We start from the raw sequence: 17,520 nt of genomic DNA on the forward strand, positions 1-17,520 counted from the left end.
ATCCGTGGTTGCTTCTTGAATGCGCTGTGTTTCTGCGCTGTACGGTGTGAAGCACACCGAAGAGGGCGCCTCTGCGAAAAGGGCCCAGAAAGGTCATGGACGCACTTTTGTCTCCAGGATATCATAAAAAAAATTGGCTGTGGTTTAGCTCTGGTTAACCATAGTTGAATTGCGAAAGCTTCGTTTCCTCGGCACGTAGTCTGCGCAGTGTCTCATTCCAAGGTTCTCGAGAACTCAAACCGCTCTCTTCCGCAGTTGAGTCACTCCGGCACGTGGCACGACATCTAGCCGCATATTCATTACGACGCTTCTCGAGTCGTGCGGAGCGTTCTTCTGCCGTGTCTTGAGCGCATTGTATCTTCCTCGCTTCGTTCCGTCGTTGTTGCGTCTCTTTCGCGCTCTCCATAACGACTACCACACACGGAGGCGAAGCGCATATATATACCTCCGCGGCGCGACACCTCCTCTCCCTCTACCCCAGCAGAACACATCTGGTGGAGCGAGCGGCTACGGCAGCGGCATGGACGGCGGCGTCATCTGTTGGAGCGCGGCTACGGCTTTGCTAGGCAACGGCGGCTCAAGGTCGGCCACGGCACACGGCATACGACATACGGCGTACGGCTCGACGAGCCGAAATGGCTCACTGGCTGGCGTAGTAAAGCTTTTGATTTAAAAAAACTTACAACCGCTAATGTGTCAGCCCTGGCAAATGGTCTCACCACACGCGGACAAAAATCTCCCCAAAAGGACATAAGAGTTTCTGGAGAAGATCAGTTACATTCTTTAATGCCTACCACCAACCTAAAGAATTCCACCAGCTGGGTTAAAAACACAGCGTATGGCACAGGTAACCAGTGGCACCAAAACAAATTTCTGATGATTTATCGTGGGTACGCCAAATGCAACTAGGAGCGCAAGCACTTCGGTTTTCAGTGCTCTTTCGGTGTTTGGTTCCGTTGCGCACGGATGCAGTTGATGAAGACGACGATATCCAAAACACAGCACAAGATACTCGTATTTTATGACGTAGAATGTTCAGCTGTAGTGGTTTTGCAGTTTTCTAATGCTGTAACCAGCAAAGCTGATGCGTTCTTGCCGCCCCGGGTTCGAAAATTATTTGCGGCCGTAAAACATTTTCGATTATTTTATTTCAGGTCAAGTAAATTTCAGACATGCAGACAGACATCGTCGAAATCCAAATTTTAAGCCTCAGTTCCACAATAAAAAATGCGACCCTGTTGGCCCGCTGTTCTCCTACCAGCTTGTGGAGGCAGCGGTTGGTACTGTTAAATGTGGGGCTTCTGTCCCGTAGCAGGCCACCGGTGTTGGGGGATTGCGCTTCGTTCCCACCGCTGCCACCAGTTGTTAGATGCGGTCCCCTGGTTCGCCTGTGCCGTCTCTCGCCAAGGTCGGTGTCCCCGGGTTCCGGATCGGGAGACTGCTGTTGTTGGGTGACGAAGAGATGAGAGGGTCTTCGAGGTGGAGAAGAGACTGAAAGGGTTTATTTACATTTTTACATAGTTCGAAAGAGTGAATCGGGAGCTGGCGATCACACGCCAGATCGCTGCTTAAATAGGGTCCCCTCGCCCCATGTCCTTAGTTGGGGAATTTAGTTCATTAAAAATGCGTCCAATCACTGTGACGTCGATCACGTGTCCAGTCTTTAGGGTCCGCCTTCCAGGACGCCCCCAACAACACACTAATGCCACTTCTGGCAGGTTATGGTCCGCGCTGTCCAGGCAGCAGTGATGAATAGACCGAAAGGGGTCCCATGGCAACGTCGAAGGTCAGTCACCTGCACTTCACAGCGGTAGCGTGGGAACTAAAGGTTGCCACTGCAGTTTGCAGAAGGTTCCATGTATAAGTAAAAGCACTTAGTCTAAGACGAGATTGTTTTCGAAGCAGGAGGATTCCGGCGTCGTTGGCTTAGTCAAACACGGCCGCATTTGCCACAGCTCATTTGCAGCCCCGCCGCTCGCCGGCTCCCCCGCCGTCCCCTCCGGGAGAAAGATGTCCCGGGTGGGTCCGGCGTTTAGAACAAACGACAGGTTCATCAAAGCCGTTCTCAGGCAGCCGACGGCCGTTTCACCCCGTAACCAGCAGGGGGGGGGGGGGGACCCTTGTAGACGCCACCACCTGCACTCGTGGCGCTGCAACCACGTCGACGGCCCTTTGAAGCCTCTGTCGATTGATGCTTCTCAGTGGCTTGAATATTCTTGGCAAGTTGGCGTCTCCAAACGTAACAATACCAATTCGGCCGCTCGATGGAACCGCATCATCGAGTGGCAGTGGCTATCATCTGCTCACTTACTGAAAAAGACAGCATGCTGAAAGGCTTTTCCTTAGAGCCTTTACTTCGTTCCTTGTCACGCAACGTAGTGCACTGTGTTGTTATGGCCTGTGTACAGAATAAAATAAAACCGACCCCTGTGAACGGGCGAGACTTTTCTGCGGCCCTATAATTGGTGAAAGCTTCAAAAACCACCTGTTTTCGCCTTGTGTGGCAAGAAACGAATCGACGGAGAAAACTGTCAATTTCTCCAGGGATCAACCGGCGACGAAAGGGATCGAGCACGGTGCATCGAGTCTCCAACGCCACTATATCAAAAACAAAAAAAAACATTGCAATGTAGAACACAAAAAACACGAGACCCGGTTGCCCCTGCAGAACGCCAGATATCTTATTCTTTACTGCCATTTATTTTCATACTGCTTTAAGTACGCATGGCGTCACTATTCTTTTACTCGTGATGTCAGTGTGCTCGTATACCTCTCAGCGGGGAAACGTGAGCGCCTGAAATGAGAATGCGGACAACGCTTTTTCAAACACAGCTGGTTCACATGATCGTATCTGCCTCGCGTCACTTCACCCTAAGGCAAGCAAACACAAAGAACTATCTACAGGTTACTCCCGACGTGCAGCATTTATTTTCTCAGAAGTGGACGGACAACTTGCAGAATTGCTGATTTAAAAGGTTTCTTCCAACACACAACCTACGTTTGCAAACCGCGTTTTAACTTCCTGCTCTGCTGACTGAAGGGGTAAGCATGAAGAGAGATGAGTCAGTTGTCCTCCACTGTAGTAAATTTCGAAAAGGTGAGGGGGCTGCCCCCTATTCTGCAGGAGCATGAAGCCCCGATGGTAACCAGCAGCTGTAAAAAGAAGTCGAAAAGTTACAATGTTGTATTCCCTTGACGAGTACCTGTCTCCACCCGCTCCTCACATTCTTTCAACAACTTCTCTCTCATACAGATAAAATGACATCCCCCCTCATTTTTCGAACAAGTATGCGAGATTGCCTTCTGTAAACGAGAGTTTTCGGTTGGCAAACTGTAGAGAGCGCTGGACATTCTGCATGTTCGCTCCAAGGGCCGTTTTTGGGAGCACGCGCCCATAGTCGGCGCTCTCAACATGCGACAGAACCGACCTACACATGCCCATTGCAGGAGACGCCGCCTCACCGTCGCTCGCGCACGTATTGGAAGCGGGGTGCGGTTTACGGCAATCGGAGTACAGCTGGGCTCTCAGTGACTTTTCTTCATTGCTTGAAGATCTTGCAGGTTCCCAAAACTTTTCTTCGCGGTTTAAGTTGTCCTTTCAACACCCCCGCCCCCACAATCTTTCCTTCACAGCTTTAAATTCTTTCTGTCCAGCATAAAGAAGCAGCAGAGTACAATAAAGTTTTTTCCTCCTCCTCCATCGGCTCGAGAGGGAGAGCCAGCCAGCACCAAGTACATGGACTCCCTATCGAAAAATCTCATATGGGTGCTTATGTGTCTCATATGAATTTATATGTGTCTAGAATGTGGTCATACGAGATGATATGTGTCTAGTATGTGGTCATACAAGTTAATATGTGTCCAATATGTGTTTCGTATGGGCTGATATTTGTCCTTCGTATCCCTCGTATGGGCTTATATGTGTCCTTCGTATCCCTCGTATGGGCTGATATGTGTCCTTCGTATGCCTTGTATAGGCATATGTGTCCTTCGTATGCCTCGTATGCGCATATGTGTCCCTCGTATGCCTCTATGTGCTGATACGTGTCTATCGTATCAGTTGTTTGAGCCGAAATATGGATCTAGTATCACCCGAATGGGCCGATGTGTCTTTCGTATCACTCATTTGAGCCAATATGCAGCTCTCGTATCACTCATATGGGTGAACTGCGTCTCTCAGTCAGCTGATGTTGTCACGGACTCGAAGACGACAAAGTTGGCAGTGGTGCGGCACGGAGCGCTCGCGCTAGGCCCACCGCCATTAAATCATTCCATCGCCATCCGTTATGTAGTACTGTCTTCACCTGCTTGCCGTCACGTAACATTTGGCGTAAGGTGTGGAGTTCATCCCCATCCTGGTCCTGGAGCTTCGGCGTCCTGCGTGTGCCGTATTCGTCGGTCGTGTGTTCCTGCCCGCACCGCACGGTTGTGCCCCAGCCCGCCAGACCAGAACCGACCATGTCGTTCACCCCAGCCCCGTCTCCTGCCCCGACCAGAAGACACGACAACTTGACGACGCCGCCGCTACGCGAACCTATGACCCCACCGACCCTAGAAGCCGCCAACATATTCGAACACAGCCCCTGACCATGCCGTTCGGTGTGTTCATGGGCCTCGGCCGTCGGCTCAAGGTGACCTAGCTAGCTACGGCCCGGAAGCTTCCAGGACCAGCGCTCATCTGATCACCATCTGTTCATCTCTTTCATCGTGACGGCAAACCCTGCATCTTCTTCTCTTCTGTGTTCATCCGTCCTGTCACGCTCATCGTCATGCCCTGCGTTTCGTCTTCACTGCCGGTCTTTCAGTTCGCGCGATCGGGACGATCGCTCGGCAGCCCCGGGTAGTGTCACGGACTCGAAGACGACAAAGTGGGCAGTGGCGCGGCACGGAGCTCTCGCGCTAGGCCCAACGCCATTAAATCGTTCCATCGCCATCTGTTATGTAGTACTCTTCACCAGCTTGCCGTCACGTAGCAATATGCGTGTCTTTTATAAGACTCGTATGAAATTAAATGGATAACATTTCATCTTGTCTTTCACGCGGTGCCCTTGAGCTCATAATTAAAGAACACAGGTGATCAAATTAGATCCCTCTAACGTGGTGGGATGTTAAATCCCAAGTATAGTACCATTTTACGCTGTATCAGCTTAGCACATGAATGGACAAGCATATGGCATTCCAATACTGTCCTGTTTCAAAGCTACATCTCATCTGAAGCACACATATTTGTAAAAAAAGTTTTAGAACACCCTCAGGAAAAGTAAAATTAAGCCAAGGACACCATCTAAAACATAATAGATAATGAGGCCACAAAACATTGGTCCATGGGATAAATGACTCAAGCAGCTTCCAATAATAAGGAAGTGACTATACAGATGCAAAAATTTCCCATACATATATCCCAAGCTTGAGAGGTGTGTTGAATAATTTGCCTCCTTTTCTATAACTTGCTAATTACTGAAAGTGAAAGATATTATTATAAACAAATCTTCAGACCTCTTTTTTCAGAGGTGTAATTAATTTTTTGATATCGTCCCCCACTTACACTGATGCCCTTGCGTCATCGATGCACTATTGTTGTTTACATGCCCTCAGAGAAGAATGAGGCTGATGGCCCCAACTGGACACTAAAGGTATTCAAATGTTCCTTCAGCTACGGAATAGCCAGTAGCTACAAGGCACTAGGTCCGAACTATTGGTGGGTGATGCAGAACATCCCGAAACTGCAGCTTTTTCAACACGGCGGTATTGCCACCTAACTTGTTGTCATGCCAAGCATTGTAACGTTAAATGATGAATTTTTTTAGGACGAACTTTAAGAAAAAGTGCGCGGTCCTTCAGCATACTCAAGTTCAAGAATGCCCGCAATAACCGTCTGCTTAATGTGACAATCATCCCAAATAAATTCATCCACATGTGCCACGTGCTCAGATGCGAGATGCAGACAATGGGCATCCAGTGCACTCCTTGTCTTTCACACTCAACACAGCTGGATCTTGCATGTATGTACAGTTTGTACCCACCTTCTGACTGGAAACATAACATACCCATTACCATAAATTGGACTCATTCGATGGTGGATAATGATAGGGAGAACACCTTCTGCCATCCAAAATTTGGTTTGGAAAAACTGTTATAAGAGTACACTGATGTATACTATGTATACTAACATTTTCCTTGTGACTACTTCAATATCAGTGGTGCCATGTGCAAAATGAAAATATCATGAAAAGTGGGAACATCAAACTTTCTTTTCATTGTAACGACTTTCCCTTTCATGAGGTAATAAATGTGTTACAACCAGGAGGTAAAAAATATACTGATCACCCCTCGTATAAACAGAATCCACCAATACCATCTGTTTAATGAAACAACCCTACATAATACACAAAAACACTACATATATACTATATCATGAAACAAGAGTAAGAGTTTTGTACACAGCAGCAAGTGACATACAATATTAGTTACATTTCTCCATATTTACTATACTCAAATACAACTGAAGAATGAAGTGGCAGATGCCTCTCAAAGGACCAGGCATTGTAATGAGCATGGAGGAGGAGGACACAACCAGCAGTGCATGCGAGTTTTAATGATGACGATGAGATGTGAGCCCGTTAACAGGCCAATGTGATCCATTAAACGTCTGCGTATACAAGCCGAGCACATCGAGCACTGCCACAATGAGATTAGCAAAAATGAGAATGACAATGTCTCTAATGAGCTATTGTAGACGTCATGGTGGAGGGCTCCAGATTAACTTCAACTGCATATGCGCTGACAAGGCACAGCAAAGAGGCGTGTTTTCCACTTCACCTATATCAACATGTGGCTGCTCTCGCCTGGATTTGACTCAGCTTCCTTGGGCATAGACCACAATGGAGTGAATAAATGTCCATCCAAACAACTGTGAAGTGACAACTAAAGAACTGAATATGGACAGGTAATGACAAAAATAAAAACGGGCCATATATGCCCTCTTCACTGTGTGAACATGTCCACCCATCTGAAAACGAACATAAACATAAAAAGACATCAAGTGTCACCCGCTGAAGAAATAAACAGCCTAAACACCAGTACACCTTCATTCACAGAAATGGAGCTACCTCTCACAAGGCAATGGGTGTGGCAGGCATGCAGCAACCCAATTATATAGCGTGCGCCATCCTGATTGGCTCAAGTTGTCGTACCTTCCATGCAAACAACTTGCGAAGTGAATTATAGAGAAGCATTTGCCACTTCATTCTTGAGTTGTATTTAACTATAGTTTACACAACACACAAAAGAAAATACTGATTCTCAAAGGGACACTAAGGACATGTCCACATAATTTCTGTCCTTAGTAAAAATATGTTGCACTGGCCCTTTCTAACCATTCTGTTATTCTGTTAGCCATTCTATTACTAGGGCCGAATACCCGTGTGCGTTTTTTTTCTTGCAGAAATGAAGGGTTTATTTGAGATATGTCAATAAAAGAATTCCAAAAAGTTCGTATTGTTCGACGAAAGCTATATATTCGAAAAAAAATCAATCCGGTATACACTGCGAACTGCCTTCAAAGATCTTTCCTGACCGAATGCTTCGTCGGATCAAATATCTCTCTGAACACCTCGGATGTTTCAAACTTGTTTACCAATAGACATCGGCTTTGCGACCAATATCAGATATACAATATGCGAGATATACCCACTCCAGCGGGCCGATCAGGTATCTATAGGGCCGCCTACCCATGTGTGTTTTTTTTCTTGCAGAAATAAAGGGTTTATTTGAGATATGTCAATAAAAGAATTCCAAAAAGTTCCTATAGATCGACAAAAGCTATATATTCGGAAAAAAACAATCCGGCATACACTGCGAACTGCCTTCAAAAATCTTGCCTGACCGAATGCTTCGTCGAATCGAACATCTCTCAGCGCACCTCGGACGTTTTAAACTTGTCTACCAATAGACATCGGCTTTGCGACCAATATCAGATATACAATATGCAAGATATACCCACTCCAGCAGGCCGATCACGTATATATAGGGTCGACTACCCGTGTGTGTTTTTTTTCTTGCAGAAATGAAGGTTTTATTTGAGATATGTCAATAAAAGAATTCCAAAAAGTTCCTATAGTTCGACGAAAGGTATATATTCGAAAAAAAAACAATCCGGTATACACTGCGCACGGCCTTCAAAGATCTTTCCTGACCGAATGCTTCGTCGGATCGAACATCTCTCAGGACTCCTCGGACGTTTTAAACTTGTTTACCAATAGACATCGGCTTTGCGACCAATATCAGATATACAATATGCGAGATATACCCACTCCAGTGGGCCGATCACGCATCTGTAGGGCCGTCTACTCGTGTGTGTTTTTTTTCCTTGCAGAAATGAAGGGTTTATTTCAATTATGTCAATAAAAGAATTCCAAAAAGTTCCTATAGTTCGACGAAAGCTGTATATTCGGAAAAAAACAATCTGATATACACTGCGAACTGCCTTCAAAAATCATTCCTGACCGAATGCTTCGTCGGATCAAACATCTCTCAGAACACCTCGGATGTTTCTAACTTGTTTACCAATAGACATCGGCTTTTCGACCAATATCAGATATACAATATGCGAGATATACCCACCCAGCTGGCCGATCAGGTATCTATAGGGCCGCCTACCCATGTGTGTTTTTTTCTTGCAGAAATGAAGGGTTTATTTGAGATATGTCAATAAAAGAATTCCAAAATTTCCTATAGTTCGACAACAGCTATATAATCGGAAGAAACAATCCGGTATACACTGCAAACTGCCTTCAAAGATCTTTCCTGACCGAATGCTTCGTCGGATCAAACATCTCTCAGAACACCTCGGATGTTTCGAACTTGTGTATCAATAGACATCGGCTTTGCGACCAATATCAGATATAAAATATGCGAGATATACCCACTCCAGCGGGCCGATCAGGTATATATAGGGCCGCCTACCCGAGTTCAGGTGGGCTATACTCAAGAACCACGGAACAGGGGGTGGCAATGGGGAAGGGCGCCTCCCCCCCACATCTTTCACGGGAGAAGTTCCCCCCCAATCTCCATTTGCTTCTACTTGGATCAGATTTCTGAAAACTGAAACACATTAGTTCTAGGACTCTTTTAATTCAAAGCACAGTGGGGCTGCATGAGCTGCTTGGCTTAGTAGCCAGTTGTAAAACATTTCGTATATGAGTAACCTAAACCAGTCATGCCCCGACAGAATTCGATCGACTATATATCGACCTGATCGTGTACATGATCATGATTAGCAGAATTTAAACAAGCTATGCACAGGCTTTATTAATGGAATAGATCACTCCTCGAGCGTACAGCTTCCCAGTCCTATGAGCTCCTCATTTCAATTAATTTTATATTACGATAAATCTGTGCACCGTTTGTTCGTTCGCACTCAAAACCTCCGGCACGCGGCTTTAGCATTTTGTTTTGGAATGCGAGGTGCGACCAGACTTATGCCGTTGATCATGGCCACGTGCAAATGATTCCACATTTTTTCCAGATTCTTGCTGCTTTTGGTTCTTTATCTCGAAGGTTCCTTGCCAGCTTTAAATTCAGCACGACCAAGAACTGCATGAAATTGAGGTCGATGGCCGCCGAGCACGCATAATTAAGCCTATTGCAGCCGCCGAGTAATTCAGTTCTTAGTGGGCGTGAGTCAGCCCCGTAAGCAGTTAATTTTGGAAACCTTTTCATTGCCTTCCTGACAGCTGGAATGTCGTCACAGCAACGTGATACTTTGCATCAAGCTTTGAACATTGAATATATATACATTTATAAATTTTTTAATGTAAATGAGCATTAAATAAATAAATAAAATAAGCTCGAAGTCTGCTCTCCCACTAAAAAAAAGAGTTTCGGAGTCCCTGGCTATGCTAATTGTCTCGAGCATAGCCCAAACCTTCACCCGCTGCCATTACGACCCGGACGCGAACGCGGTGTGCCAGAGAACACTGCGAAGCTATAATCATAGAGCTCCTCGATCACCTCGATCGAGGGCGCAGTTGTGCTACCCTGTTCCCTGTTCTAGCGCACACTAGCAATTTATTTCTGAGAGCCTCTTCCTCCTCGTACCTTGCACACTTCTGATTTCTTAACATAAATCCTTTCAGTGCAATAATTTACCTATTCAGCAATCTATATTTCCCCCTCTGCTGGTTCTAAGTCGCTGATTTCAGGTCAGTGGCAATATAGTACTTATGATGTCTACCACGCACCGTGCCAGAAAATACTTTTTTTGCAGCAATTACAGACTTTTCAAGCACTTGTTGCATTTAGGGGAGTTCTAAAAGAAGTGTTTATTTTATCGTAGATAACACAGAAGTTGCTGTTTACAGCGCAGAGAACAGGGAAGGGCCCAACGTTATTTATGATCAAGAGCCACGCAACAGGAGCTTTTATATTTCGAAACCGAAACTGAAAATCTTCTAGCGTCGTCTGACGGCTGGGCCCAGACTTTAAAGGTGCTTCCTGTTTGTAGTAAGCCACAAAACTTTCTGCTTAAAGCACTAAGTAAAAAGCGCAAAGCACAATCAGGCACCGCGCGCCACATTAGCTTCCAGCTTTGAAACCGAAACCGAAGGCGATTTGTTACATAGCGACTAATTTTTGTAATGAAGTGGCGATCAAAAATCGCAGAACACTTCAGACATTTAGGTTACAGCGGTACCATGAAGCTCATAGATGATAGAGCCCATAGAGTTACACTAAGCCACCCTATTCACACTCCATGGGCAGTCACAGGTGCGAGACCGATTTGACGGGCTTGTTGGTTCTGCAGTTGGTTCTGCTTATGTTGGATCAACGCTCTGTGGCTCGGCTTGACACGGACCTTATAACTATTTCCCCTTCAAAGTAGTATTTGTAACTTGTCAACTATACGTATTTCATGGCGTGTAGAGCCCCGCGTCGTCTGCTACTACATGCGGTCAATCAGCAGGCAACTGGATGGCCGGATGCGCTGCACGAGGAGGCTGCGTCATGGAGCGGTATAGAGATCATGGTCGGAGACGCAAGTTCTGCCGCAGGAAATAAAGAGACGAAATTGAACGAATAAAACGTGTATATTATTCTGGTTTGTAACGAAGAGGTCATCATCATCATCGTATGCAGCGCCCTGTGCGGTGCGCGTCGCCAAGCCAGTCCAAGCCTGCGGTCGTTTGCGTCCAACGTTTGCGTCATCACTCGTGTCGGTGTGTGTGGTTGTTGCTGTTATTATATTGTGTGTTTTGCAGCCACATGTGACACTTCCACTATTGGTTCGTCAGCTGCGGCGAGCTATGCGTACGTGAAATACTTCGACCGACGGCGCAAAAGCTATCGTACACGTCTCTATGTCGTCCTTGTTTCCTTTGCGCTACACCTATCCATGATGCCTCACCGACTGGCGTTAGTGACTTGGCGAAAAAAAGGACGTCTACTGGCACGGCGGAAAAGATGAGAAGGCATTCTATTCCGCCCAAGTAATGGAGCTTTGAGGTGAGTTTTGCAGGTACTTCGCTACGTGGTCAGATTTCAGAAGTGCCAGATGTGTGATGCGCGTACAGTCAAGCCTAACACTTCTAGCAAAGCTTGGTGGCGTTTTACATAAAGTCGATGCACATGCTTTTTTACTGTTGCGAGCACTTGCAGAAAGCTTACGATACCACTTCCTCTGTGCTTGCGATCCGAGTACACAGCAGCCCAGCGCACGCTTCCCAAAGACAGGGAAAAACTGCGTGGTCGCGTTGTAGCAGGTCTCGACGTAAGCGTCACTCTGAGCGAAATAATCTTTCGTGATTTTTTCATGAATTCAAGTAATTGCATGAGGCAGAACGAAATCGGCTCTGTTCAGATCTGCTAATTTTTCGCATCATATGATTCTTGGAAAGCAATGAACGCGACACACTAACTGATTCGTTTCCGTAGCTTGCCCTGTGTTTGCTGTCGCTTTCATTATTTTATCTCTCGTTTCTTGTGTTCCAGTAACAAAAGCGGAGCTTATCCAGAGGATGTCGAAGAGAAAAATCACTGCAATGGGCCTTGAAAAGTCTGAGCCAGCAACAACAATTGCACAGATACATGTATGTACTGAGCGAAGTTTTACTGCGGATGCCTCTGCTACTGCCACTCGCACGCTTACCAGTCGCAATATGTACATTACATAGCAGCATACTTCAGAGCCAGACAGGCGTCTCTGTCTGTGTGTGTCTAAAATATTTATATGTTGCGGGACGCAGCCAGGCTCTCTTCAGCAACAGAGAGCTTTGTAGCGGATCTTATGAATTGTAGTATACAGATATTGCTTAAATGCTACCATTGTAAAAGATTGCGTAGGACACTAGAGAACCGCATGTGGAATGGAAGCATCGCTCTGTTTTTTGTTCTCTCATATATTGTGTGCTTCATGTCAAGTCAAAGTTTCATTTTTCGTATTGCCTCCTCGCATTGTTGTCTAAAACATTTATTGTTTCGGGGAGCAGCCAGGCTGTCTTCAGCAACAGAGATCTTTGCAGCGAGCCCACCGATACGGCGTTGCGGGACAGCGCACTTCTCTCATTTCGGCACGTTGTCTTAGCTTCGGCTTGCAACTCGGTGGCCTGTTTTCTCAGTGCCATGATGCTGGTTAAATATATGTATTGCTGGAAATTTATAAGCCCTGCTATTCTTCGGTTATGCGGCTTACCAAAGCGAATCGGGCCACGCGAGACACGGATAGGGCCTCTGATAATTATTATTCACGAGAGGTGATATTTATTATTCACGTGTCTATCGAAAACACCGGTTCCGCGCTGTGGGCTACAACTGCGGTGGGCTCTCTCCGGTCGGGGCGGCTCTTGTCAATACACGATTAATAACTGGAAGGCACCGTTCCTCTCTTCTCGTCATCTGTCCATCGTCGGTCGCTTCTTGCAGGGAACCAGTCAAAGGGGGAAGGTCATTTGCATCGAGCCGAGTGTGGGAAGAACAGGCTCCTTCCCAGCTAGTCATCCTTTCTTTTTGTGCAGTCGTCGGCCACCTGATGACGCTGTCGAAATTGCCGCTGCTGTTGCTGCGCCACCGTGGTCATCCCTGTCGATGGGATCCGCACCTTAATCCTCTTCGGCTGGTGTGCATTCCGTTCATAACAGGCCCAACGCGGACGCCACCGAAAGCTCCCCATTTGACTTTCAAACAAAAGGGGTGCTGTCTACTCTTGTAAACGGAAGAGCAGCCACACAGAACAAGCAGGGATGGAGGACTAAAGCTAGTAGACCAAGCGGAAGGGAGAAAAACCTCTGAGAGGGAATGTAAGGAGAGGAGCTTGGAAAAGTAGCTAGTTTGCCATATATGTAACTCTAATATAATGTCCTTTAATAAAGAATTGTTTGCGGTTGTGTGTTCCGGGGACGGTGCCTCACAACAACCTTGGTAGAGGACATTTTCAGCCAGAGGGCGGTCGGGGCCCTTTAAGTAGTGGCTATCGGCTGGCGTGCATGTGTGCTCTGCCAAATTTGTTGTTCAAAATTTTTATTCTCTACGGAGGTCATTTTCATTTGACAGCTGAAGATGAAGCATAACCTTGCGTGTGCCAATCCGCTCGTTCCCATAAAGCTTGGTGAACGGGTCTTCTGCCACAAGTGCTTAAAATACCTGAGAAATACCGTATGCATACTTCACCTTGCATTTGACTTATCAAAAAGTAAAATTTCCCAGTGTGGGTCATCATGCCTGCACACACAGTGCGGGCCGACATGCAAGGCCAGATTGTATTGCCTTTCATTCAAGTGCTAGCTTTGCAGTAAAAGCGATAGCATACAGACACGACGTGCAGCTAAATTTGTACAGCACACGCACTTCAGAAAATTGTTCAACCAGCTGATATGCACGCTTGTCAAAATTGTGCTGAATTACTTGCTGGCAGCAGTATTAACAGCTGGAGGGCGGCAGACTACAGTTGAGTGGAACATATGTTGATTGTTTTCTGCTTACAGCCCACAGGAATTAGTTCACAAACAGAAATTGCATCTACCACAGGAGAGTCAGTATAGGCAGGGTCGATCATTGGCGCCCAAGTAATTAGTGTGTAGTTAACAAATATGCAATAATGTGAGACTACAGCATGTTGTTTGAGCAGTGCATGCGCAGTTTTTCTCTCCTCCTCATTATCATCAGCCTCACTACACCCACAAGGCAGAAGCCTCTCCCATGTCTTTTCAATTAACGCTGTCCAATTAACCCTCCTATGTGGTGTCAAATGCAAGTCTTTAGAGTGCGACTGCCCGTCACATATGCTTTTGAGGATATCTCCAAGCTTACATGCAGACTTCACGACAGCACACAACGCACTGAAGGACATATACTTGCGTTGTTGCCGCCGATGTATGCATCTGGGTGCAAGAGTCCGCGGCTGCCCTGAATAACTAACGTCCTTTCTTTCGCTCCCAAGGATCAGATTTCTACCGTACGCATGCGAGCAATGAGACGCAACAGCATGCAAAGCAGCAGGGGGCACCCGCCTTCCGTGATCCATGGACGGCCTTGGCGCCATGATTGCCAGCAGGCTGGTTCTGGCGGCGACCAGTTCATGTGAGCATGATGCACCTTCTTGCCAGGAGTGAATTTTCTGGCAGCTAACAGGCTCACCGAGCGCGGCAATTTGAAAAAGCCCAATGATAATTTAAAGATGTATAGACACCTAATTTTGGTGGCATGTTTTATTCTCTACAATGATTCAGAAGACACTACTATGAATGAATTATTATGTGGTGTTTGCCTGGGACCTATAAATAATTTATAATCGAATTTTTCTGTCATGCTGTCTCGGTTTCAACAGCCGAGTGAAGACTGTGAAATCAAAGAGGTTATATGTAACGTGAAGTATAAAAAAATGCAATATATTTGCTGCTTGATCGTTTTAATTCACTACAGTGTTGAAGCCAGCATTCCTCAATAGTAGGAATGACAAATGTAGCAACACCGATTATATTGCAGTTTTTCATGCCTCGCATGACCTATAAGCTCACTTTGACGTCATAGTCACCATTCAGCTCTTGAAACTGAAACAGCGCGGGAAAGAATTTCGATTATAAATTATTTAGTAGTCATGGGAGAATCTTCATCATCATCAGCCTGAATACACCCACTGCAGGTGAAGGCCTCTCCCATGTCTCCAATTAACCATGTCTTGCCAGCTGCGGCCTACCTTATGCCTGCAAATTTCTTAATTTCATACGCCCACCTAACCTTCTGCCGCCCCCTGCTATGCTTTCCTTCTCTTGGAATCCCTTAAGGACCAACAGCTATCTTACCTTCGCATTACACTCCCCGCTCAAGGCAATTCCTTCCTCTTGATTCTGGCTAGGATGTCATTAACCTGCGTGTGTTCCCTCAACCACTCTTCCTACTTCCGGTCTCTTAAAGGAGTATAGACACCTAATTTTGGTGGCATGTTTTCTTTTCTTCAATGATGCAGAAGACGCTACTAGGCATGAATCACCATGTGATGTTTGCCTATGACCGCTAATTAATTTATAATTGTTTTTTCCTGTCATGCTGTTTCAGTTTTGGAACAGCCGAACGTTGGCTCTGACGTCAAAGAGAGCTTTTCCTTCACGTGAACCATAGAAAAATGTCCATAGAATCGCTTCCTCAATTGCTGGAATGACAACAAATGTGCAAGCAGTGATTATATTGCTGTTTTTTTATGTCCCGTAACGTGTAAGCACACATTGACGTCACTGTCCTTGTTCAAGTGTTGAAGCCGAAACTGGAGGAAAAAGAAGTTATAAACTAATAAGCGGTAGTAAGAGATTACTAGCTGCTACTCCATGTATAATAATGCCTTATGCATCATTACAAACAAGAAAACACGCACCCAAACGGTAGGTGTTATACTGCTTTAACGTTACACCTATCATTTTTCTTTCCGTGGCTCAGTGCGTTGTCCTCAACTTAAGCTGAACTCTTTTTGTTAGCCTCCACGTTTCTGCCCCATAGGTGGGTACTGGTAAGGTACAGCTGTTGTACACATTTCTCTTGAGGGATATTGGTAAACTGCCATTCATGACCTGAGAGACCCTGCCATATGCGCTCCATCGCAATCTTATCCTTCTAGTCATTCCCTCATGATCCGGACCAGTTGTCACTATTGATACCTGCCTTAAATAGACGTATTCCTTTACGACTTCCCTTACCTCGCTACCAATTGTGAGCTGCTGTTCTCTTGCTAGACTGTGGAGAAGTTATAAATTATTAAGCGAATTATTAAGAGAATACCACAAGGTAATCCATGTATAATACTGCCTGATGCCTCATTAGAAAGCAAAAACACTCACCCAAAAGATGGGTGTTTATACTCCTTTAAAGCTAGTTGGTGCATTACAGAATCTGACTCACCAGTGTTACCATTCAAACCTTTAACATCATATTTTGATCTCTTGATTGAAATCAAGTTTTTTGTTTTCTAGTTAATGGCATTTCATTATTTCATTGCTCCTTATTTGGAAAAATTATTTCTCGGGACTCTGACCAGGCTCAAGAAGTGTAATGTGATAGTAAACTGAATATGTTTGAAAATCCTCTGAAGTTGCCCTTTAATTTACCTTGTACATTAGACTTTTGTAGCAAATGTGAACACTTTTCATACTTTGCAGTCTTCCACTAGCATGGATCCTGCTGCACCACAGAACCCGGATATCTCGCTGAGGTCAGCAGCCAGGTATGAAGGTGTCGCATATTTAGAATGATAGACAAGTGGGCTTTGATGCCCCATCGGCCAGTGCTGATAAAGGAGCAAAACACAGACGGAAGACGAGGCTGACAAAGTTCAGTTTGGTGCTCAGGAACGCTTGGCTACCGGGGTGCGCTGCGCTAGCAAAGATTGTGGCCATCCACACTTCTTGTTTGATTTGCGTCTTTACACTTGTGGAGGGGCTGGGTGCGCCATGCTAACAAGAAGTGTCGACGGGCACAATCTTTGCTAGTACAGCGCACCTCGGTAGCCAAGCGTGCCAAACTGAACTTTGTCAGCCTCGTCTTCCGCCTCTGTTTTGCTCCTTCTTCAGCACGGGGCGCTGGGGCATCAAAGCCTAATTGTCGATCTTACAAGAATGATTTTGTAAGCTTGACATGCTTTTAGCTCTCATCCTTGATAAATGCAGGCAAACAATCTAGAAACTGGAAACATGGGGATGAGCATCACTGCACACCTCTCGGAAATGGGACATTTTCTGTCCGAATGATATGAAGCAGAAAAAAATTGCCTGCAGAGCAGCCCTAGGCACAATTTTAACCTGTGGCAGCTCAGAACAGCTTTGCTTAGTGATGGCTTTGTGGTCGAAATGCAGATTTTGTTTGTGTTCTAGTTGTTGACATTTCATTATTTTGCAGAATTATTTCTTGCAACTGAGGTTCAAGAAGTGTAATGTGATAGTAAACTCAATGTGCTTTAAAATCCCCTGGAGATGCCAATTAAATGAACACTGAGGAGAAATTGAAGTTGGCTTGTATCGGTAGAATATAAGCTCCTGATCACAA

Source organism: Amblyomma americanum, chromosome 1, assembly GCF_052857255.1.
Source record: "Amblyomma americanum isolate KBUSLIRL-KWMA chromosome 1, ASM5285725v1, whole genome shotgun sequence".
In the NCBI taxonomy this organism is placed as follows: Eukaryota; Metazoa; Arthropoda; class Arachnida; order Ixodida; family Ixodidae; genus Amblyomma; species Amblyomma americanum.